The 23,475-nt window shown below is 44.6% G+C and overlaps 1 protein-coding gene across 1 annotated transcript in view; it reads left to right on the forward strand.

The window, feature by feature from the left end:
- Positions 1-363: 363 nt before the first annotated feature.
- Positions 364-23,475, forward strand: part of IL12RB1 (interleukin 12 receptor subunit beta 1) — a 102,800-nt gene continuing 79,688 nt past the window's right edge. Inside the window, exon 1 of the mRNA XM_069976667.1 lies at positions 364-529. The gene's annotated coding sequence lies outside the window, so the exon portion shown is untranslated. The remainder of the gene's footprint in view (positions 530-23,475) is intronic.

Consider the following 23,475-nt stretch of genomic DNA (forward strand, 5'->3'; position numbering starts at 1 on the left):
GTCCTCATCAACACCCACACCTGTGTTAATGAAGCAATCTCTGAAACAATGTTAGCTGGTCCTTTTAAGGCAGGGCTGCAATGATGTTGAAATGTGTTTTGGGGGATAAAGTTCATTTTCTAGGCAAATATTGACTTTGCAAGTAATTGCTGTTAAGCTAATCACTCTTTATAACATTCTGGAGTATATGCAAACTAAATAAAAACTAAAGCAGTAGACTTTGTAAAAATTAATATTTGTATCATTCTCAAAACGTTTAGCCATGACTGTACTTATTTAATGAATCAGCCATGGCAACATCATGTGGCATAGAGTTCCATAGTCTCACTGCTCTTACACTGCTCTTTATTGAAGTGGAGTGACTGTGCCTGGAGGTTTGAGCGCCAAGGAATCCACCATTGTTGCAAGGTCATTTGGATTTCAGTCCTGATCCCACATCCAGGGATATCGGAAGGTGGAAGGCAGCAGCCCTCCTTATATACCTACAAGCCTACATTAGAGTCGTGCCTGATACGTACGACCTAACCAGGTGAGTGTGCATTTGTGTGAATTTACACATACACATCTCACAGGGTTAATCCGCCTGCACATGCAGCGCCACTGTGTTTCCTTTTCTTCTTTTTATGTACAATGCTCTTACAGTGAGGAATCCCTGTCTGTGTGGTGGTAAAACCTTCTTCACACTTGTCTTTCCTGTTCCATTATATTTATAAAGTAAAATCTGTGTGCTAAAAGACTGCGATTTTTAAAAAAATTTACCTAACTAAATGTGAAGCAATTCTTTACACTGTAGTAGACTAAGTTATTGTTGCTCAATAATGTAAAAATTGCATAAAGTTTTAAATTTAAGCTATTCACCGTCCCCTGGCCAGGTGTAAAATTTACTCATGATTTTATTTATGAGAGATGCACTTCTAAACCCACAGGAGGGGTCACCATCCTCTAGGGTACAACTTGTCCACTGCAGGGATCCTTCTCCACTATTCTCAGGACAGTTACCAAAGTCATTAAAGGGGAACTCCGGGTAGAGGTTAAAAAAAATGAAACTTCTGCAGAAGCATAATGCATTACTTACCTATCTATCCCAGTTTTGAAACTACCAAAAATCCATTTGTTTGGGGGGGGGGGGGGTTGCTCTGTATTGTGTTTCTGTTCTTCCTGGTTTGGCATTTCCCAGAATGCAATGCTTTCCCTCAGCTGACCATCACAGCCCTCACCTATTACAATCAGAAAAATTAGTGCTGCACCTGCTTCTGACTGGTCTGAGATGGTGAATCAGTCAGGGGATTGGGGGATCCAGCCAAGCCTCCTGTGAGATCACGCCCTGCCTCCTGTCTGCATCATCAGCCTGATCTCAGCAGACACACACAATGTGAGACAGAGTCATGGAAGATTTGTCTCCTAAGGGGGGATAGCAGAAGGAGCAGGAGACAATGTGAATTGGCACATAGGCCATTTTTTTCACTTCCTGAATTTCTATTAGCTACCAGTGTGACAGAACCGTACCGACAGAACCGCTGAGGCTGTTTTTCTCCTTTAAAGAGCACATGTAGAAAGCACCTCATGTTCATTATTGGATTCCATTATGGTCTGCATTAGCATCAGTGACATTGACAAAGCATCAGAAGAAAACTTGGCTGGAGCTTCTTATTGACTTCCTGGAGAAAGAAGATGCAGGCGGTGAATTGTTGTATCAGCCAGTGAGGGACACTGCATCCACTGTTGCTGAAGTTGTCACTAAGAGCCCTTTGATTTCATTCAGATCCAGGCGACACCATGTTGGTATCTTGGTAACCAAGACTCAACAAGTTTCTTGGTATACAATAAATGGCCACTCTTTTATGCAAGTTGTGATGTTGACATAATTCCTGGTTTGAACTCTATAAACTGAATATTACAAGGCTGTAGTTTTTATACTCTAAGAAAATGTAGGACATGCATAACCCTAGTATTAAAGTGGGTGCATATGCTGTATACAAATGCAAACCCCCCCAAAAAGAGACTGTATACTATCTAGGTGAATTGGCACACCAATCAAATGGAATGGTAAAATTACTTTATTCAAGCAGGTAAAAACCTAACAATGAGAAGGTCCCATATAAGTGTTTTTATATGGGACCTTCTCATAGTTAGTTTTTGTACCTGTTTGAATAAAGTACTGTATACTTTATTCCATTATAGTACTTTATAATTTATTCCAGTTTTATTGGTGTGCCAATACAGTATCTAGTCTCTTTTTTGGGGTTTTAAAGCGAATGTACCGTGGTATGGTCCCTTTTTTTCCCCGAGCATCAGCCAGGCATGAAGCACTGGGGGTGGGCCTGCCGGCCCCCAATGTTACAATCTCCCTTTCCCTCTGTGACACAACTCCTTTGATTCTAATGGAGCTGCATAATAGAGGGGAGGGGGTTTTGTCACACTAGGGGACGGCAGGCCCTCCCCCAGTGCTTCATGCCCGGCTGGTGTTCGGGAACCGGGCAGGGCATCCCTGCCCTGTTTTGAGTGCACCCATATACATATAGAGCCATGTAAAGTTTCAATGTTTATATAGTCCTGTGAGACCAACTGTGTGTATAAAGTGCCCAGTGTAAAGCAGAATGGTAATTTATAATTATATCTCTCCTATACTGTCCCAAATACATTACATGTTCCCCTAAAAAAATAAATAAATAAATCACGCACACACGGTACTCACAAAGAGTTAAGGGTATATGTCTTGTGGGTGAAATTAATGGAAAACATAAAGTTCACGCTAGAGTGATATGAAAGTGGGGCATTTAAAGGGAAACTCCAGTTAAAGGAGAAGTCCAGCAAAAAAATTTTATTAAAGTATTCAATTGCCCCCCCCAAGTTATACAAATTACCAATATACACTTATTATAGGAAATGCACATAAAGTGCTTTTTTCCCTGCACTTACTACTGCATCAAGGCTTCACTTTCTGGATAAAATGGTGATGTCACGACCCGACTCCCAGAGCTGTGCAGGCTGTGGCGGCTGGAGAGGATGATGGCAGAGGGATGCTCAGTGTCCCTGCAGTGCCCTGTGTCCCTCAGTGTTCCCCTGCCATCATCCTCTCCAGCAGCCACAGCCTGCACAGCTCTGGGAGTCGGGTCGTGACATCACCATTTTATCCAGGAAGTGAAGCCTTGATGCAGTAGTAAGTGCAGGGAAACAGTATTTTATCAGCATTTCCCATAATAAGTGTATTTTGGTGATTTTTATAACTTTTGGGGGGCAAAACAATACTTTAATAAAAAAAATTGCCGGACTTCTCCTTTAATCTAAGCTTGTGTGTAATAGGTTTCTATTACATGAATGGGGACATTTTTCTGTGGTGTAGAATCATTGTGCCACTACTGTGTAGAAGTTTCTTCCAGTCAGCACTGAAGGTAGTTTCTACAAGGTTCCTTGTACTCCCTTAGGGTGGGTTCACATTGAGGAATCCGAGTGGAGAAGTTTCGGCGGATTCCGTCACTCGTCCTTGCCCATCCCATACACTCAATTCTATGAGCAGGCGAATTCCGCTGTCCACCAAAAGAATTGACATGTCGCTGACATCACACAGTGATCGCGTGTCCAAGGGCTGAGAAACAACAGCCTCTCCTGAGTAGTATAGGAGAAAGGAGACACTGTTTCATCTCACACACATCTATCTATGTAGATGAATACTGTAGATAGATAGATAGATAGATAGATAGATAGATAGATAGATAGATAGATAGATACTGTGTTTACTGTTCAAAGCAGAACTGGAGGGAACCAGTGGTGGACAGATACTACAAGACAGAGTACCTGCTAGTTGGTTCTGAGGTGCAATGCATGCTGGGAGAGGTGGGAAAGGTGTCAAATAATTGGTGGGGGAGTTGGTGAGTGCACCTATATGCCTTTTGTGCATTTATTTATTTTTAACCTATCTCTGGAGTTCCCCTCTAAATAGAAGCAGCAGTGGTGACTTCCTCATTTAAAACAATTTATTGAAACAAAGGACAACACCAGTGGCAGGTATATCCCAACAAAACATCTCTATAACTTGTCATGTGCCCTTGAGCATCAATTACAGCTAACAATGACGTCTCATGCTGTTCATAAGTCTGTGATACAAAGAGATGCAAGCAAAAGCATCTCAGCAGATGTAGCTGCGCAGTGGAACTTCAAACGAAAACCACCAGCGTATTGCTATAAGAACTCTGGATGTATTTATGCAGTGTCCAGGAGCGGGGTCCACTGTCTTTTCTAGCAAGTATAGGTCGTATACGACCCTAAGTCGTTAATCGTTAAAAATTGCTCCGTGTAATAGGACCCTTACTTTACCCAGGTCCATAAAGACTTATTGGCACACCTGTCCTGGGACATTTTAAAAAGATCTCATGATATACTGTAAGCGCAATATGTTTATTATAGTATATTTATGCATATTTCCTACTTCAGTGCTGGAATTTATGAATGTACGCTATATTTATTCCAGACAGCTTGAAAATCATGAATGAAATCCACAGCCTACAATGACACAATTCATTGCATCTACTGTATTCTGTTTCCATTCTCTGTCTCTTGCTATTTATGTCAAGAGGAGCAGAAACCCTAGAGGCTTGGCTGTTCCCACCACTGCCGTTTCTAGTATGCTTTTTAAATTTGATGAGATATGTAGCTCTTAAAGGGGTTGAAATTCTACCTAGAAAATGGTCATTTTGATCATCATATAGTAATCAATAATAGGCTGCAAGTTCTATAACAGATTCTAGTGGCAGTACACCTTTCCAAATACATCTGTCGAAACCTTTGGTTGCTAGTGTGAGTTGTGTTGCAATGTCTGTAGATTTAATTAGGTGAAACATTTGAACTATCTGGGGCACTACTGTATGTATTTCAATACAAATGTAAACGTATCTGTGAAATGCGCACCTGTTCAGACTTCTGCGCCATCTTACGGACATAAGGTATGATGGAGAAGGCTTTTTCGGCCATGGTTTCTTGTTGTACACATGTCTGAACATGGCTCCAGGGGCGTAACTACCACTGTAGCAGACATAGCAGCTGCTATGGGGCCCACCACATCAGGGGGCCCCCCCATTGCCTGCTCTTGCAATATGCTGAGCCCCCTAAACTGTCATCATTTGCAGCACTAGGAGGCCAAGCAGGCTTCCGAGGTTTTGCAAATGTCCCTTTAACTGCAAGCACTCCTGATGAGCGCTTGCAGGTAGGACTAGACTTGACAGCTAAGTAGTCCGTCAGGAAGGAATGAAGGGGGGCCCAATTGAAAAGTTTGCTATGGGGCCCAGCCATGTCTAGTTACGCCCCTGCATGGCTCTATTCCCTCTGCTATGGTAACTGAATTTCCACCACATCCATCTCTTCTCCTGCTCAGTTTCCTCTGGCATTCTAACAGTTAACTTGGGTTAAGCTTCTCCTGTTCCTTCTGTGTGTGGCTGGGATGTCACAGTCTGGTCCAATCATGTCTTCATTGCTCACAAAATAAATAGTGACAAAAAGCAACAATCCTAAATATCCTACAGTTCCACGAACAGGACAAATTACGATATATATGCATTTATAGCTTTATTAACTATTAACTATTGCTGATGTCCCGCGCAGTAGGAATGTATATAAATGTTCCTGCTGTGAAGGAGTTTTACTAAGTAATCTATATTGATCGCAGCTTGACTGTGGGAGTTCCCGACCCATTTCTCTGACAGGTGGGGGTATAATACTTATTGCCATTCAGTCAAATTGGCGATCTTCTCAAATAGTGTGTTTACACAGGGAGGTTTGTAGTTATAAAGCACTATATAAAGACCAGAAGCGTAACTTACATGCCGGAAATTGCTAGCCAACTGCGCTGACAGACACCTTGATGAAGGAGGACAGAGTCAAAGAGCGCATGAGCAGGATGGGGGACGCTGGAGGGGGGAAGGAGGAGGCGTGGCTGAGCTGGGAGAAAGAAGGAGCGCCATAACATATAGGCCACAAGCACAACACAATCACCAGCCTCTCTTTACAGGAGATGGGACACAGCATCCAGCAACAGTAAGAGAAACCAGGAATGTCAGGGGATGCATTACTGGGGACCAGGGATGTCAGGGGTTGTCATGATGGGAACCACCAAAAGGAGAGATCGAGGCGCTTTCTAGTGTAGTATCCAAGCACATGTTAGTAGAGGCTACAAAAGGTGAACAGCAATATGCTCACCTGGGCGAGTTGTGCTAAGCATAGGCACAACTCTATTGTAGGCTTAGAGAAGCTCACCGCTGCCAGCTCTGGGTGTCTCAAGGTAAAACCAGGAGATGCAGGATAATGTAGAGGTTTCCCAGCAGTAGCCATCTGGGACAGGAAGAACTTGGATGAGTCCGGCGCAGGTGACATGCACAGTGGTAGCAAATGCCGCTTAGTATATAACCATAGGCGGTATATTACAGTGAAGAGTTATTACAAGCAACGCGTTTCGGCTCTGTAATAAGGCAGAGCCTTCCTAAGGTAGTCTCCTGCTGTGCCCCCCATAGTGTAGCTCACCCGAACCTCAGTAACCGAGGTAACCAGACAAGGACACAATACCTGATGCGTCCAACAAACAAACCATAGTAATTAAAACCAAAGTCTGCCCTGTAGGTCACAGAAGGAGTAGGTAAGAATTAAGTAGGTAAGAATTAATACTTCATAAACACCAATAACACCATTTAAATTACTGAAAACATATAAATGTATTAAAATTAAAACAATACAGAAATTAATATATATGAAAGTAATATACATGAAAGCTGCGCCGTCAGGTACCGCTGACTGAGGGCGGCCAATGCGAGGTGTGGGTCGGGCCAGGGGTCAGAGGCCGCGGCTTCTGCCAATCCGGCGCTGGCGGCAGCAAATTTCTTTCAGGGCTAGGCAGAATTCATTCAGGTCTTAGTCCCCGAATGATTATGCCTAGCGACGCCACTAGTGTGGCTCCTGCTGTTCAGTTGGTCACTGCTGTATATACATATATGGGTCCTGCTGGTCACTGCTGTGTGTGTATATATATCTTGATAAAGATTTTGTGAGGAAATCAAAACGCTGCTTCTCTGTACCCTGCACTTTTTTTTTTGCAATAAATAACACCTTTTTCACGTATGCTCGTGTTCTGTGTACCATTGCTTTGTATATTTTGGGATCTCAAGTCAAGGGACTAAGGGCCTTATTCCACCGGACAATTATCGTTCAGATTATCGTTAAATCGTTCGAATCTCAACGATAATCGTTCGTTTGAATGGCAGTTAACGATTAACTACCGAACAAGAAATCGTTGATCGCTTTATAAGACCTGGACCTATTTTTATCGTTGCTCGTTGCTGCAAACGTTTGCAAATCATTCGCATTGAATAAGACGTCGTTCGGTCGTTCGCAGTAGACACGAACGCAGTAGCGAAGAAATAGCGAAGAAAAAACTATCGCAAATACGATCATAAGTAACGATTATCGTTCCATGGAAATGAGTGAACGTTTTCAGGTATTTCGCAATAGCGTTCGTTTGAGATCGTTAATCGTTAACGATTATGCGAACGATAATCGTCTGGTGGAATAGGGCCCTTACTCTGTACAGCATCCGCTGCATTTGATCTGGAAGTGCAGCTTTCTCCTACCTCTCTGTCTATCTATCTATATATATGTGGCTCCTGCTGGTCACTTTGTGACTGCTGTATATATATCGTATATATATAGCAGTGACCAAGTGACCAGTAGGATATATATATATATATATATATATACAGCTCTGATATGCAACAGCTGGAGGGCCTGAGTGTGACATCCTTGCTGTAGTCAGTGTATAATGGAGGTCACCCAGCTTCTCTAATATTCTGTCGTCAGTGTCATGGAGGTCACCCAGCTTTCCCAGTATCTTGTAGTCAGTATGATGGAGGTCAACCAGCTTTTCCAGCATTTGTACTCAGTATGACGGAGACTGCACATGGGTCTGTACTAAACAGAGGAGGTAGGAGTGTACTACACATAGCAGGGCAATACAATACAATACACAATACAATACACTACAGAGAGGAGGGGAATACAACAGAGAGACCTATACTACACAGGGGCTGCCTAGAGAGGGGTACACTACAGCAGAGATATGTATAGAGTTTTGTATAGAGATGAGGATAATGCTGGAGCGAGGAGCTCTCTAGCAGATCCTGTGGAGACGATTCGTGGTCGGAGAAGTCTTCATGATGGCCGGACCCAGATGTAGGCCCAAGAAAAAGGGAACAACCTTGAATATCAAAAATATCGTCTGCAATTCATGCAGTGAAGCCGCCTCCTGTGAGTCACTGAATGATGCTGCTTCTTCCTAGTAACCCCAACCTTGATGAAAGCCCCCTTTCCTTCCCTAGAAACTGCCCTGCACCTCTGCCCCAATAGTGCCATTTCCAATGAGTTCAGCTCCCTTTCCCTGTCAGAGCGCTTGAAGTGTTTTACCTCCCTTTTGCCATTGCTGCTAGGGCCACACAACAATTGTGGCTAGGATAGGAGACACGTAGCCATTAATCATTGCAGGTATGCATGTATCATGCTGTAGCGGGGGTAAGGTGGGTCACTCTTGTGGGTCATAAAGCCAAAGGCCCACCACATCCACTAACTTGCTAACTTGTATCCACTTATAGAGCTCCTACCATGTTAAATGCTCTCCCACCCTCTACTGCTTAGCCCTTGCCACATTTTCACAAGTGCCACCAACACATTTGATTCCCTTGCTGTACCTGCACCATCATGTAGTTGCAATTGCAGATATCTATACACCTTATGCTAAAGTAAGTTAAAGAGGTACTCCAGCAATTTCTTTCTTTTTTTCCCCCCTCAATTAAAGTCACACGATATATATAGGTTAGTGTGGTCATTATCCCTGCTAAATTTCAATAACTCCAAAAGCGGAGAAGGGGGAAGCATATACAAAAGCTAAGATCGTGTGGAGTAACCCGCTGGGGAGGTAGATGTTAGCGGTACCCGGGCTGCCACTGTTAGATTTTATGTTCACGGTATTGGCACGAGGGTGCAGGGCTAGACCACGGGAACTTGAGCAAGCTGGACCCCAGGACAATTCTCTGTTGCCCTTAGTCAAGGCACCAATAACTAGACCAATGCCAGGGTTCAGAAACAAAGGGAGTTGTGCGTTTATTAACACAGTGGTTGTCAATAGCAACAGTCTCTGGATGCAACCAGTGACTTGAATACAAATGAGGAGATGGGTGATGTTGCAACAGGCCATAGTGTGATAGTGTCACTTTGAGAGGAATCTTAACGGAGGATGAGGGAAGTAGTTTCCTGAGAATGATGCTGGGTAAAATGATACTGAAGAGAATACTTGCTGTTGAGGACAGTAACTGTACTGGGACACTGCACGTGGTTACCCAACCCTTAATCTTGCAGGAAACAATAGCGAAAATTTTACCTCTGCTTGGTGCAGACGCTTTTTAACCTCTGCAAAACTTGCTCTCTGCATTTGCGTAAGTCTTGAGAAATCTGGGAAGACCGCTACCTTGTTACCATTGTATTGTAAGTCTCCCAGGTTCCTCAATTTCCTCAGAATCATGTCTCTATCCCCCGAGCACAACACTTTGGCAATGAGGGTACATGGCATCGCACCAGGGGGAGGAGCTTTTGCTGGGACCCTATGCACCCATTCTATCCCAAATAAAGCTGATAGTTTACCCTCTCCAAAGAGCCCCTTTATCCAATTCTGAACACATTCTGGCGCATTCTTTCCCTCTGACCCTTCCGGAAAACCAACAATCCTAAGGTTGCACCATCGGGATCTATCCTCTAGGTCTTGGAGTTTCATCCTAACTTCCAGATTATCTTTCCTTAAGGCATCTATTTCCTTCTTGGATTGTGAATAGATGGCATTTCTTTTTCTATACCAATTACCTTATCTCTTACTTTATTCAGGTCTTCTCTAATCAAAGTAATATCAGTGGAGACTTGTGCTAATTGTACCGATAACCCTGAGATTGCTTTCACGCAGTTTTGTACTTCATAACACTTAAACACCCCTAATCCTGGGCCTACAAGTAGAGTACCTTTCTTTAGGCCAGTAGTCTCAAGTTGTATGTAACTGTCCTACAGATGGGATCACATCCGCGGGAGGGATCGCAGCTGCGTTACGTTGTGCCGCTCATGCCGCCCGGTTTGCCGACATCAGTTAATTTGCTCCAGCAATTTCAATTTTCTAAATTAAATGGTTTCAGAAACTTATAAGAATTTGTAAATTACCTCTGTTTAAATTTTTTTTTAAGCCTTCCCATACTTATCAGCTAGATAGATAGATAGACAGACAGACAGACAGACATAGATAGATAGACAGACAAAGATAGATAGATAGATAGATAGATAGATAGATAGATAGATAGATAGATAGATAGATACGCCCCTTTTCTCTGTAGTACGATGACCGATTGTATCTGGGGGTCTTGTGTGCTGAATGGCTTTTTATAAAAGCTTGTTCTGTCCTCTGCAGGCATTCACCTGGTATTGCAGGGCTTCTAGGTTCACTGCATTCCCCAATGTGTTTCCCACAAAATAAACCTCCTGCTGGGTGCGTAGCTGCACCCCCAAATATGTTGCTTAAGAAGTAAACCCCCTGCTGGGTGCGTAGCTGCATCCCTAGGTATGTTACCCCAAAAAATAACCCCCCCCCTGGTGAGTGCGTCGCTGCACCCCTAAATATGTTGCTTAAGAAATAAACCCCCTGGTGGGTGCGTAGCGGCATCCCTAAATATGTTACCCCAAAAATTGAACCCCCTGTTGGGTGCGTAGCTGCACCCCCAGATATGTTGCTTAAGAAATAAACCCCCTGCAGGGTGCATAGCTGCATCCCCAGATATGTTGCTTAAGAAATAAACCCCCTGCTGGTTGCGTAGCTGCATCTTCAGATATGTTGCTTAGCAATAAACCCCCCTGGCGAGTGTGTAGCTGCACCCCCAAATATGTTGCTTAAGTAATAAACCCCCTGGTGGGTGCGTAGCTGCACCCCAAGATATGTTACCTAAAAAAATAAACCCCCTGGTGCGTGTGGAGCTGCACCCCCAGATATGTTGCCCCAAAGATAACTCAGCTGGGTGTGTAGCTGAGTTTGTGTTCCAGTCTGGGTGTCCTAAGCACCTCCATAGGGGAGTACGTAAGATGCTCGGCATTTCTAATGCACCTTTTATACAGCACTGTCCTGTCTTAGTTGCCATGTCAACATAGAGCCAAAAGTTTACAGCTAGCCAGCAAAAATGTTCTGTGATGATGTCATCAAGGCTGTGATGACATATATACAGTAGCTGCATACATAGACAAGCAGTTTAGTTGCAGCCAGGCAGCCAACCCGGTAGGTAACAAAGGTAGGTAGTTAGCAAGGAGATGCAGGTAGGTGCAGTTCAAACCGATTAATTTTGATATTTCGGAGACGAATCTATGCCTCTGCATACAGTTAACGTCGTGAGAAGTTACCAAATTTTTTTTTTTTTTTTGAATAGTTACTAATTTGTAGCTATCTATATGGATGGATGGATGGATGGACGGATATACAGACAGAGATAGATAGATAGATAGATAGATAGATAGATAGATAGATAGATAGATAGGCAGCTGCATGGGTTTATGAATCTATGGTAGAGAATTTGCAGTGTGAATGGGGGTGTGGTAAAAAAAAAAGGGGGCTGGTGTTGCTAGGTAGGTGAGACAAGCGAAGTAATATTAGATATGCAGTGAGAAGCGAGAGCCGCCCACCACCAGAGGAACTCAAGCGTGCCCGCCGTGCATTGTCTGATGTGGCTTGTGTGGCATCTCCTCAAGAAGTCGCAATAAGCATTGCTACTTGCCAGTAGCGAAATTAGGGGGGGTGGGGGGGGGGTGTCGCTCCCGGGCCCACTCAGGCTAGCTATTGCTTTTGCAGACAGCCTTAACACATGTCTGTAGTGGCCCCCAAGAAGGCAACTGCACATGGCAATAGTGGGTCCCCTGCTCCTGAGAGGCCTAATCAGCTGTCGGTCGCTGAGCTGGTTCTTCTCCCTGCTCTCTTCCTCCTACACGCTGCTGCTGGCCCCTCCTCTCCCTCACTGGCCTGCAGAGCGTTCTATGAGGAGGAGGGAAGACAGCAGCTGCAGGGATCCTGCCGCCTATGGCTGCCAGGCAGGGACTGTGAAGACATCCAGCAGCAGCTCTGACAGTGAGTGAGGCTAGTGAGTGAGGCTACTGAGTGCTGGAAGTTGGCAGGTACTAAGTGAGGGAGTGAGGACTGTGTAAGAGGAGTGACTCCAACCCCCCCCCCCCCCCCCCCCGCAGCCACCCACCCACATCACTGACACAGCAGCAATTTCTATTTAGCAGTGACCAAATGACCAGGAAGGGCCATATATGTGTGTGTGTGTGTGTGTGTGGCTCAGGGGTGTTGCTAGGGTCTAAAAACGGGCCCTCTAAGTGCCGTCGTAAGCGGTTAGAGACGGAGCCCAGTGCAGAAGCTAGTAACCCCCAGTGACCGCTCTATTAGCCCCGCTCTATTGCCGCCACTCATAATAACTGCGGCTAAGCAGACACAGGCAGCCACCTGCCCTAGGCCCTTGTATAGGTTACTGTCATCGGTAGTGGTGTACAACACTGCCCAGGCACCTCCTTCATAGCTCCCCCTGTACACACAGCCTCTGGGAGGTCTGCCCTAGCTCGTATCCTCTAGGCCAGTGTTTCCCAACCTTTTCTACCACAGGGAACTCCTATAAGATAACGTTCTACAAAATCCAAAAAACCTCATTTAATGACTCACAGGTGACGTCGTTTTTGATCTGAGTTGTTTTCTTTCCCTTTTCCTCTCCATCCGGCCCAGACCACCATGATGATTTCTTGTAGCTGCAATTTATCTCTTCAGAACCTGCCAGACAAACATATTTCCACAGTTTTCCTTCAACTTCCTTCCCTTTTCCCACCTATAGGCTCTTATACAGTAATAATTCCCCTGCTTCGTGTTAGTGAGTAGGTAGGTGTGTTGCCCCCTGTATGTAGGATTCTCTGCTGTGCCCCCATATAGTAATAATGTCTATTGTTGTGCCCCATAATAATGATGCCTTCTGCAGTGTTATCACACATTGTAAAATGCCCCCTGTGGTGCACCCTTATACAGTAATAATGCCCCCAGTGTGCCCTCCATAGTAATAATGCCTCCTGCTGTGCCCCTATATAGTAATAATGCCTCCTTCTGTACCCCAATATAGTAATAATACCTCCTGCTGTGCCCCTATATAGTAATAATGCCTCCTGTTGTGCCCTTATATAGTAATAATGCCCCCTGCTGTGCCCCTATATAGTAATAATGTGTTCTGCAGTGGTACCTCAGTTCTTGAACTGCTCGGTTCACAAACTGCTTGGAACTTAAACATTATTTTCAAGGAAAGTTTGCTTTGGTTCTCAAACTCTGCTCGGTTCTCAAACACTTTTTGGGCCCCCAGTCTTGAAGTACTCGGTATCTGAACGTTTTTGCCGCGTGGATGGTGGGTTGTGAGGTGGTGGGTGGGTGGTGGGTGTGGGTGGTGAGTTTAGCACTGGAGATGTTTCTCATACAGTACAGTACTGTATAAGATTCCTGGAGTGCATATAGTAGTAGTACAGTCAGTGCGCCACCATCTCCCATCGGTTACAGTGCTTGGATAGGGGAGACTCTATATAGTAAAGGATGAGTGAGGAGTTGGTGATTTCTGTACTATAATTGCTGATTTTGTTGAATGTTTCTTGTGTATAATGTCCTGTACAGTATAGTGGTGTTCTGTTATTTACTGTAGAGAATAAACTGGACACTTTTCAATATAATATATGGGTACTGTGGGTAATTATTGGTTGGTGCTGGAACCAATTAAACAAACTTACATTATTTCCTATGGGAAAACACTGCTCGGTTCTCAAACTGCTCGGTTCTCAAACTGCCTCCCGGAACCAATTAAGTTTGAGAACTGAGGTACCACTGTATATATGAAAGTACAGAATGAATTAGCAAGACAGCAAATATCACCCTTTAGCAGCATTGGAGTACAACTCCCATCATGGAAGTTGCTTCAGCAAATGATGGGAAAGTAGTCCAGAATCAGCTAATTCAGGATGGACCATGCACAGTAGTATCAGCGCACAGGATTAAAACAGTCCGATGTGCTGTTTGTTTGGTGAAGTTTATAACAAACAAAACAGCACATCGAACTGTTTTAATTCTGTGCGCTGATACTACTGTGCGCGGTCCATCCTGAATTAGCTGATTCTGGACTACTTCCCCATCATTTTCTGACAGCAACTACCATGATAGGAGTTGTACTCAAATGCTGCTAAAGGGTGATCTTTGCTCTCTTGTTAAATCATTCTGTACTTTCATATTTATTGTTTTTAATTTCTGTATTGTTATGATTACTTCTACTGCTTCTAAGAACTACACACACACTACCCCACCTGACCCTCACCCCCCCACAAACACACAACCTCACTAGACCCCCTCCATACAAGCATACTACATCACCTGACCCCCCCCCCCAACACACACACACTACCTCACCTGACCCCCCTTCACACACAGACACATATCTTAGTACATCTTAGCCCCATCTTAGCACACCCACCCCCTAAACACACACACGTTACCTCACTTGACCTAAGGTGAAGGAGCACTGCGGGGCAGGAGCTTGCCGGGAGACTTCCTGGAGAGAGGAGCGCGGCTGGGCTGGGCACAAGAGAGGCGGGGCCAGAGCGTGGCGCTGCGGCAGGTGGCCGTGCACGAGTGATGGGTGACGTCACTGAAGCTGCACCGTCAGGAACCACTGACTAAGGGCTGCCAATGCGAGGTGTGAGTCGGGCCAGGAGTCAGAGGCCGCGGCCACTGCCAATCCGTCGCTGGTGGATGATGGCAGCAAATTACTTTCGGGGCTAGGCAGAATTCATTCGGGGGTTATGCCACTAGTGTGGCTCCTGCTGTTCAGTTGGTCACTGCTGTGTATACATATGTGGGTCCTGCTGGTCACTGCTGTGTGTGTACAGTCATGGCCAAAAGTTTTGAGAATGACACAAATATTATATTTTCACATGATCTGCTGGCCTCTGGTTTTTATGTGTGTTTGTCAGATGTTTTTATCACATACAGAAATATAATTGCAATCATATTATGAGTAACAAAAGCTTATATTGACAGTTAGAATGAGTTCAGGACCTCTGCAATTCTCCCTGGCATGCTCTCAATCAACTTCTGGACCAAATCCTGACTGATAGCAGTCCATTCTTGCACAATCGATGCTTGCATTTTGTCAGAATTTGTTGGTTTTTGTTTGTTCACCCGTCTCTTGATGATTGACCACAAGTTCTCAATGGGATTGAGATCTGGGGAGTTTCCAGGCCATGGACCCAAAATCTCTCTGTTTTGTTCCCTGAGCCATTTAATTATCACCTTTGCTTTATGGCAAGGTGCTCCATCATGCTGGAAAAGGCATTGTTGATCGGCAAACTGCTCTTGGACAGTTGAGAGAAGTTGCTCTTGGAGGACATTCTGGTACCATTCTTTATTCATGGCTGTGTTTTTAGGCAAGACTGTGAGAGAGCTGATTCCCTTGGCTGAGAAGCAACCCCACACACGAATGGTTTCAGGATGCTTTACAGTTGGCATGAGACAAGAATGGTGGTAGCGCTGACCTCGTCTTGTACTGTATAAGATTCCTGGAGTGCATATAGAGTACAGTAGTAGTACAGTCAGTGCGCCACCATCTCCCATCGGTTACAGTGCTTGGATCGGGGGGACTCTATACAGTAAAGGATGAGTGAGGAGTTGGTGATTTCTGTACTATAATTGCTGGTTTTGTTGAATGTTTCTTGTGTATAATGTCCTGTACAGTATAGTGCTGTTCTGTTATTTACTGTAGAGAATAAACTGGACACTTTTCAATATAATATATGGGTACTGTGGGTAATTATTGGTTGGTGCTGGAACCAATTAAACAAACTTACACGGAGGGGGAAGACAGCGGGAATTATTACCGAGGGTTCGGTTTCATACAAACCCGAACCGAACTCGGTTCGGACCATCCCTAATCTCCGGCCCTGTCCTCATCAACACCCACACCTAAGTTAATGGAGCAATCACTGAAACAATGTTAGCTGGTCCTTTTAAGGCAGGGCTGCAATGATGTTGAAATGTGTTTTGGGGGATGAAGTTCATTTTCTAGGCAGATATTGACTTTGCAAGTAATTGCTGTTAAGCTGATCACTCTTTATAACATTCTGGAGTATATGCAAATTGCCATTTTAAAAACCGAAGCAGTAGACTTTGTAAAAATGTATATTTGTATCATTCTTAAAACTTTTGGCCATGACTGTAGTAGAAGTAACAGTAAGACTTTAACCTCTTAAGGACCCATGACATACCGGTACGTCATGGATCACTGTCACCTAAGGACCCATGACGTACCAATAAGCTTGTCCTTTAAGAGGGCACCGCGGACCGGCCGCATGCGATCAGGAGAGATGGCCTGCAGAAATACACTGCAGGCCATCTCTCCCTGTCGGCAAGGGGGGTTATTAAACCCCCCCCCCATGCCAACGATCGCTGCTAATGGCTGATCAGTTCAGATCAGCCAATAGCGGCGATCGGAACCTTTCCGGGCCATCGGTGACCCGATGACCCCGAATTACTGTTAAAAGTAATGGTGGCCACATCCCGATTACCGTGACCGATCACGGTGATCAAAGTCCCCAAAAATGATAAATACCTGCTCTGGACCCCTCAGCTAGGTAGCTAGGTAGCTAGGTATTTGGCCATACTCACCGGATCCCGGGGTCCCGATCGGTGTCTTCCGGGTTCCGTGACGTCATCTTCTTCCGTTAAGGTCTTCGGCCTTTTCCGTTGGCCCTCGGATGTCTTCGACTTTTTTTCGGCGCTCTGCTGCCCTCTAGCGGCTGAAAAGTGTGATACACTTATCAGCAGCTCGAGGGATGTTCAGCATGTATTAAATGTTTTGTTTTTTTTTTTAAAAAATTTTTTGTATTTTCCTCACCCTATCGCCGCTGAGTGCTGATCTGCATCGCACGTAAGTGCGCTGCTAATCAGCAACTCCTCCTTTTTGGCGTAGGGTGTTTTTTTCTATATCCTACTGCCACGGTCTGCTGATAAGTGCGGCATTTATCAGCAACACCATTTTTGGCGTAGGTTTTTTTTTATACTGAATGTTAAAAAAAAAACGTAAAAAACACTACATTACACTACACTACATTGAATAAAGTTTTACACTACACCACTACATACCCCATATACCAATCCCTATATAAAAATGGCCCCCAGGGCATTTTCTGTGTCGGACGCATACGCTATTATTGCCTCTGACAACGAAACAGCCAGTGAGGATGAATGGGGGGGATCCTTCTTTCATTCATCCTCACGCTGCCCCCCAGACACGTCTTTTCCGCCAGTACCGTCCCAATAAGAGATGACGGAAATTTTACAAACTCTGTGAGAGTATCTCAGGGTACACTAACAGATTTAGGGTACGTGCACACTGCGGAATGGCGAAGGATAACCCTTTGTGCATTCTGCAGCTGGCACCCGCCAGCGGACTGATGCAGGCTTGTGTCTCCACCCATGTCATAGACTCCATCCTATGCATGGGCGGATTCCATAGTCCGTCCAAAGAATGAACACATTGGACGGAGAGCGGAATCCGCTTGTGCATAGAATGGAGTCTATGACACGGATGGAGACACGCACCCGCATCAGTCTGCCGGTGGGTGCCAGCTGCGGAATGCACAACGGGTTATCCTTCGCCATTTCGCAGTGTGCACGTACCCTTAGAGTGTATGAAGGAAGGGACACCCGAATCCAGCCCCCAGATGCGCCCCCCCCCCTCCTCCGAGTTAGTGGGAAGATCGTTCGGGAACTGATCTTCCCACTGCTGGATAAAGGTTACCACCACCTGTACGGGGATAACTTTTATACCAGCTCCCCCTCTTCCGGTCCCTCAGTGCCCGAGCTAGTGTAGCTTGCGGCACGATCCGAACATATCAGAAGCAGTAATAAAGCCCTAATATTTAGCAGCCATGAAGCAGACCCAGCGCTTCTGGATATGAAGGACCCCGTATTGTACCAGGGCAACATTTTCCAGGTGACGTCCCCCACACTGGAAAACAGGAGACCCCAGAAGAAGTGCAGAGTGTGGCGTAACAGGGGGATCAGGAAGGACACCATTTTCCAGTGTGACACCTGTCCTGATCACCCCGGCCTCTGCATACTGGATTGCTTCAAGGCGTACCACACGTCATCTACATTTCTAAATTCTGTCCCTTATTCCTATTTCAGGGGTCACGTTGATCCGGGGATTATTCTGATCGCCATTATGGAGTCGGGAAGGAATTTTTCCCCTGTGATGAGGCTACTGTCTGCCTTACGAGGGGTTTTTTTGCCTTCCTCTGGATCAACACAGGTTGAATTTGATGGACTCCTGTCCTTTTTTCAACCTTATAAACTAATAATTGGCCTAATACCCCCAAATAAATTAGAATTGTCCCTTTTCCCCAGCTAAATAGGTATGGCCGCCATTCCCATTAGAGGATGCCATGATGCAATTACAAAGCCTCTGTGCGTCCAGGACAGTAGAAACCCCCCACAAGTGACCCCATTCTGGAAACGACACCCCATAAGGAATCTAACAAGGGGGGGCAGCGGGGATATGGCCCCCTGGTGACGGCCACATTTGGGACGTGAAAATGAAAAAAATGGTATTTTTTATTTTCACGGCACATGTTCTACATATGTGCCTGTTACCAGTGGGATCCATATGCTCACTGCACCCCTTATTAGATTCCTTATGGGGGGGTCACTTGTGGGGGGTTTCTACTGTTCTGGCAGCACAGGAGCTTTGTAATTGCGACATGGCCTCCATCCTCCATTCCAGCCTCTAAATGACGCTCTGTCCCTTTGGTGGCTTGCCCTGTGCCCATATGGCACATTATGTCCACATGTGGGGTATTTTCGTACTCAGGGGAAATTACCCTATACGTTTTGCGTTTATTTTCTTTTTTAACCCCTTGTGGAAATGGAAAAAAATCAAGGCTAGACCAACATTTAGTGTAATTTTTTTTTAATTTTTACTCTAAATCATTGATCTTGTCTTGATTTTTTCATTTTCACAAGGGGCTAAAAGATAAAAAAAAAACACAAAATGTGTAGAGCAATTTCCCCTGAGTATGGAAATACCCCACATGTGGACATAAAAGCGCCATGCGGGTGCAGGGTAAGCCTCCAAAGGGAAGGAGCGCCATTTGGTTTTTTGAGGCTGGATTGGATTTCGAGGGGCCATGTTGCATTTAAAAGGCCCCTGTGTTGCCAAGACGGGTTGAAACCCCCCACAAGTGACCCCATTGTGGAAACTACACCCCTCAAGGAATCTAACAAGGTGTGTAGTGAGCATATGGACCCCACTGGTGACGGGCACAAATGTGGAACAATGTGGCGTGAAAATGAAATATTAAATTTTTTACACTATAATGTTGGTCTAGCCTTAAATTTATCATTTTCACAAGGGGTTAAAATAGAAAAAAAACCCACAAAATGTGTAGAGCAATTTCCCCCGAGTCCGTAAATACCCCACATGTGGACATAAAGCTCCATGTGGGCGCTGGGCAAGCCTCCGAAGGGAAGGAGCGCCATTTGGATTTTGGAGGTTGGATTTGGCTAGAATGGATGATGAACGCCATGTTGCATTTACAGAGCCATCGTGCTGCCAAGACAGTGGAAACCCCCCACAATTGACCCCATTCTGGAAACTACACCCCTCAAGGAATCTAACAAGGGGTGCAATGAGGATATGGACCCCTTGATGACGGGCACATTTGTGCCGTGAAAGTGAAAAAATGAAAATTTTCACTTTCACGTCACATTTTTCCACATTTGTGCCCGTCACCAGTGGGGTCCATATGCTTACTGCACCCCTTGTTAGATTCCTTAAGGGGTGTAGTTTCCAGAATGGGGTCACTTGTGGGGGGTTTCCAGTGTTTTGGCAGCACAAGGGCTCTGTAAATGCGACGTGGCCCTTGAAATCCATTCCAGTGAAATCCAGCTTCCAAAAGCCAATTGGCGCTCCTTCCCTTTGGAGGCTTGTCCTGCGCCCGCTTGGCACTTTATGTCCACATGTGGGGTATTTCCGTACTCGGGAGAAACTGCGCTACATGTTTTGTGTTTTTTTTTTCCTTTTATCCCTTTGTGAAAATGAAAAATTGAAGGTTAGAACAATGTTTTAGTGTAAAAAATACTTTTGTCTTTTTTCATGCCATATTGTTCGGAAAATCTGTGAAGCACCTGTGGGGTCCAGATGCTCACCGCACCCCTTGTTACATTCCTTGAGGGGTTTCGTTTTCTAAATAGTGTCCCTTTAGGGGTGTTTTTTAGGTTTTGGCACCCCAGAGCCTTTGCCAACCTGAAGTGGTACAGTCAAAAAAGACCAAATATAACGGAGCCATTGAAATTCACTAGGCGCTCCTATATATCTGAGGCTTGTGGTTCCGTCAAACAATGCAATAGGGCCCCATATGGGGTATTTCTTTAAAGTGCAGAAACGGGGCAATCAATATTGGGGTGCATTTCTCTGGTAATAGGTTTATAATTATGAAAAATATTGGATTACAATAAAATCTCTGCACAGAAAATTAAAATTTTCAAATTTCTTACACACTTAGCTTTTATTTCTGTGACTCCCCTAAAGGGTTAAAAAAACTTTCTGGATGTGCTTTTGCAGAGTTTTGGGGGTGCAGTTTCCGAAATGGGGTGCTTTGTGGGACTTTCTAACATACAGTCCCCTCAAATACACTTTAAACCTGAACAGGTCCCTAAAAATATCTGATTTTGAAATTTTACTGAAAATTTGGAAATTTGCTGCTAATGTTTTACGCTTTCTATTGTCTAAAATTGCCAATGTTATTTAATATATAATTTATGTGGTATAACCATTTTCTGTATAAGCAGAAAAGTTTTAAAGTTGGAAAAATGCATTTTTTCACAATTTTTTTACGTTATTTTATTTATTTATTTTTTTAAAGATTCGTTATAAGTATCGACTCCAATTTACAAGAAATGTGAAGTACAATATGTCACGAGAAAACAATCTCAGAATCAGCCGGATAGGTAAAAGCATCCCGAAGTTATTAATGAATAAAGTGACACTGGTCATATTCATAAAATTTGCTCCGGTCCTTAAGGCGATTTCAGGCCCCGTCCTTAAGGGGTTAATCAATGGATGACATTTTTTGTAGAAAACCCTCAATAGATTTGACGAAGAGGGTTCCCCTCAAAACACCTCATTCATTGATGAAAGTCTTACTTATGTCTACTACAACTCCTATCATCCTACCATCACTCCTATAATCCTGGATTAGCCGATCAGCCCCTAAGTCTCAGGTATCTCCTGCACAACTGGACTGTGCAAACTTTTTCTCATCACATACATACATACATACATACACACAAAATGAGATACTGCAGAGATACACAAATATACACAACACACCTTGCATTTATACATACATCTAATCATACTAACACACACACAAATAGACACATGACAGACACACAAACATAGATACACAGATACAAAAGCATGCAGATTACATATATATACAGTATAATTGTAGAAGTTTCCCAGCAGTAGCCGTCTGGGACAGGAAGACCCTTTGATGAGTCCGGCGCAGATGGCTTGCACAATGGAAGCTGATACCGCTTAGTATATAGCCATAAGCAGTATATTGTATAGACAATTTATTACAAGCAACGCGTTTCGGCTCTATAATAAGGCAGAGCCTGAGGAAGGCTCTGCCTTGTTATAAAGCCGAAACGCGTTGCTTGTAATACATTTTCTATACAATTTACTGTGCATGCTGTTCTATACAATTTACTGTGCATACTGTTCTATACAATTTAATGTGCATGCCACCTGCGCCGGACTCATCAAAGGGTCTTCCTGTCCCAGACGGCTACTGCTGGGAAACTTCTTCAATTATCCTGCATCTCCTGGTTTTTCCTCGAGACACCCAGAGCTGGCAGCGGTGAGCTTCTCTAAGCCTACAATAGAGTTGTGCCTATGCTTAGTACAACTCTGAGCATATTGCTGTTCACTTTCTGTTGCCCATATTGACATGTGCTTGGATACTACACTAGAAAGCGCCCCGATCTCTCTTTTTGTCATATATATATATATATACAGTAAAATATCTATAGAACTACATTAGAACTCACATGTTAAGCAGGGCAGGAAGCTCTATGGAGTCCTCTTGTCTCCATCTTCCCTTCCTCTTCTCCCAGCCAGGCCGGCAGCCTGCAGCCCCTCCCCCTTCTCTTCTGCACCGACTACATACATAGGAGCAGGAGACAACAGACATCACTGCAGAGGGGAGGGGGCCCTGTTGCTGCTTCTCTTGGCATCTTCCTGGTGACAGGCAGGAAGAGAGCAGGGCCGAGGCTGGGAGCCAGGACACACAGAATGCAGGGGGAGGGGAGGGCCAATGATTAGTTCACAGAAACAAGGGGCCCTGATGCCACTTGTTCTTTACTCACCCAGGCCGTGTGGGAGCCAGCAGGGGGCCCCTTGAGCTCTCCATACTAGGCAGCATCAAACGATAGGACCCTCTCTGGCCATGGCCATGGCCATGGCCAGATGTTATCTGGGAAATATGAAATGCCATACCTACACTGCATTATTTGCCAGAAAAATGTGTGATGGGCATGGATGTTTTTTTTCTTCTATTTTATACTTCCATTCTTCAACAGAAACCCTTGAATCACACAGGGCTGTGGAGTCGGAGTCATAGAGTCGGAGCCAGAGCTAGTTTTAGCTGGAGTCAGAAAAAAATGTACCGACTCCAGCTTTAAAAAAAGAATCTTAGAACAATTTAAAATTGAGTTTTGATATGAATTTTTGCTCATCAATATATATTATGAGCAACATTCTAATAGGGCACTGGCCCTATTAGATAGGGATGATTAAGGAAAAGTTGTCAGTGACTATTTGGCAGTTTGTTTCTGAGCTGGAAGAGTCCATTGTGTGTGTGGGGGGAAGATCTGTGCTGTTCACTTCCTGGATGCTGGATGACTGTATATGAACAGCAGTGTAATATGAAGATATCGTGTGTAATATGGAGGAGGACAAGACATAAGTAGTGTAGCAGTAACCTCTCTCCTCAATGTGGTGTTTTTCTTCAGTGTTCTATGACTGCAGCTGTGTGTGTGTGTGTGTGTGCAGTGGCGTAGCGGCAGCGGTCGTGTGTGAGTGTGCGCTATGGCTGCAACAGGCTGTGTGTGTGTGTGTGTGTGCTATGGCTGCAGCAGGCTGTGTGTGTACTATGGCTGTAGCAGGCTGTGTGTGTATGCTATGGCTGCAGCCAGTACACAAGGGGAAATATTACCGCCACACCACAACTATCACCACCATATTGTTACTGACCAAATCCAGTATACTAAATCCAATAAAACACCGTACCTGATAA

This window comes from Dendropsophus ebraccatus, chromosome 7 (assembly GCF_027789765.1).
Source record: "Dendropsophus ebraccatus isolate aDenEbr1 chromosome 7, aDenEbr1.pat, whole genome shotgun sequence".
Lineage (NCBI taxonomy): Eukaryota > Metazoa > Chordata > Amphibia > Anura > Hylidae > Dendropsophus > Dendropsophus ebraccatus.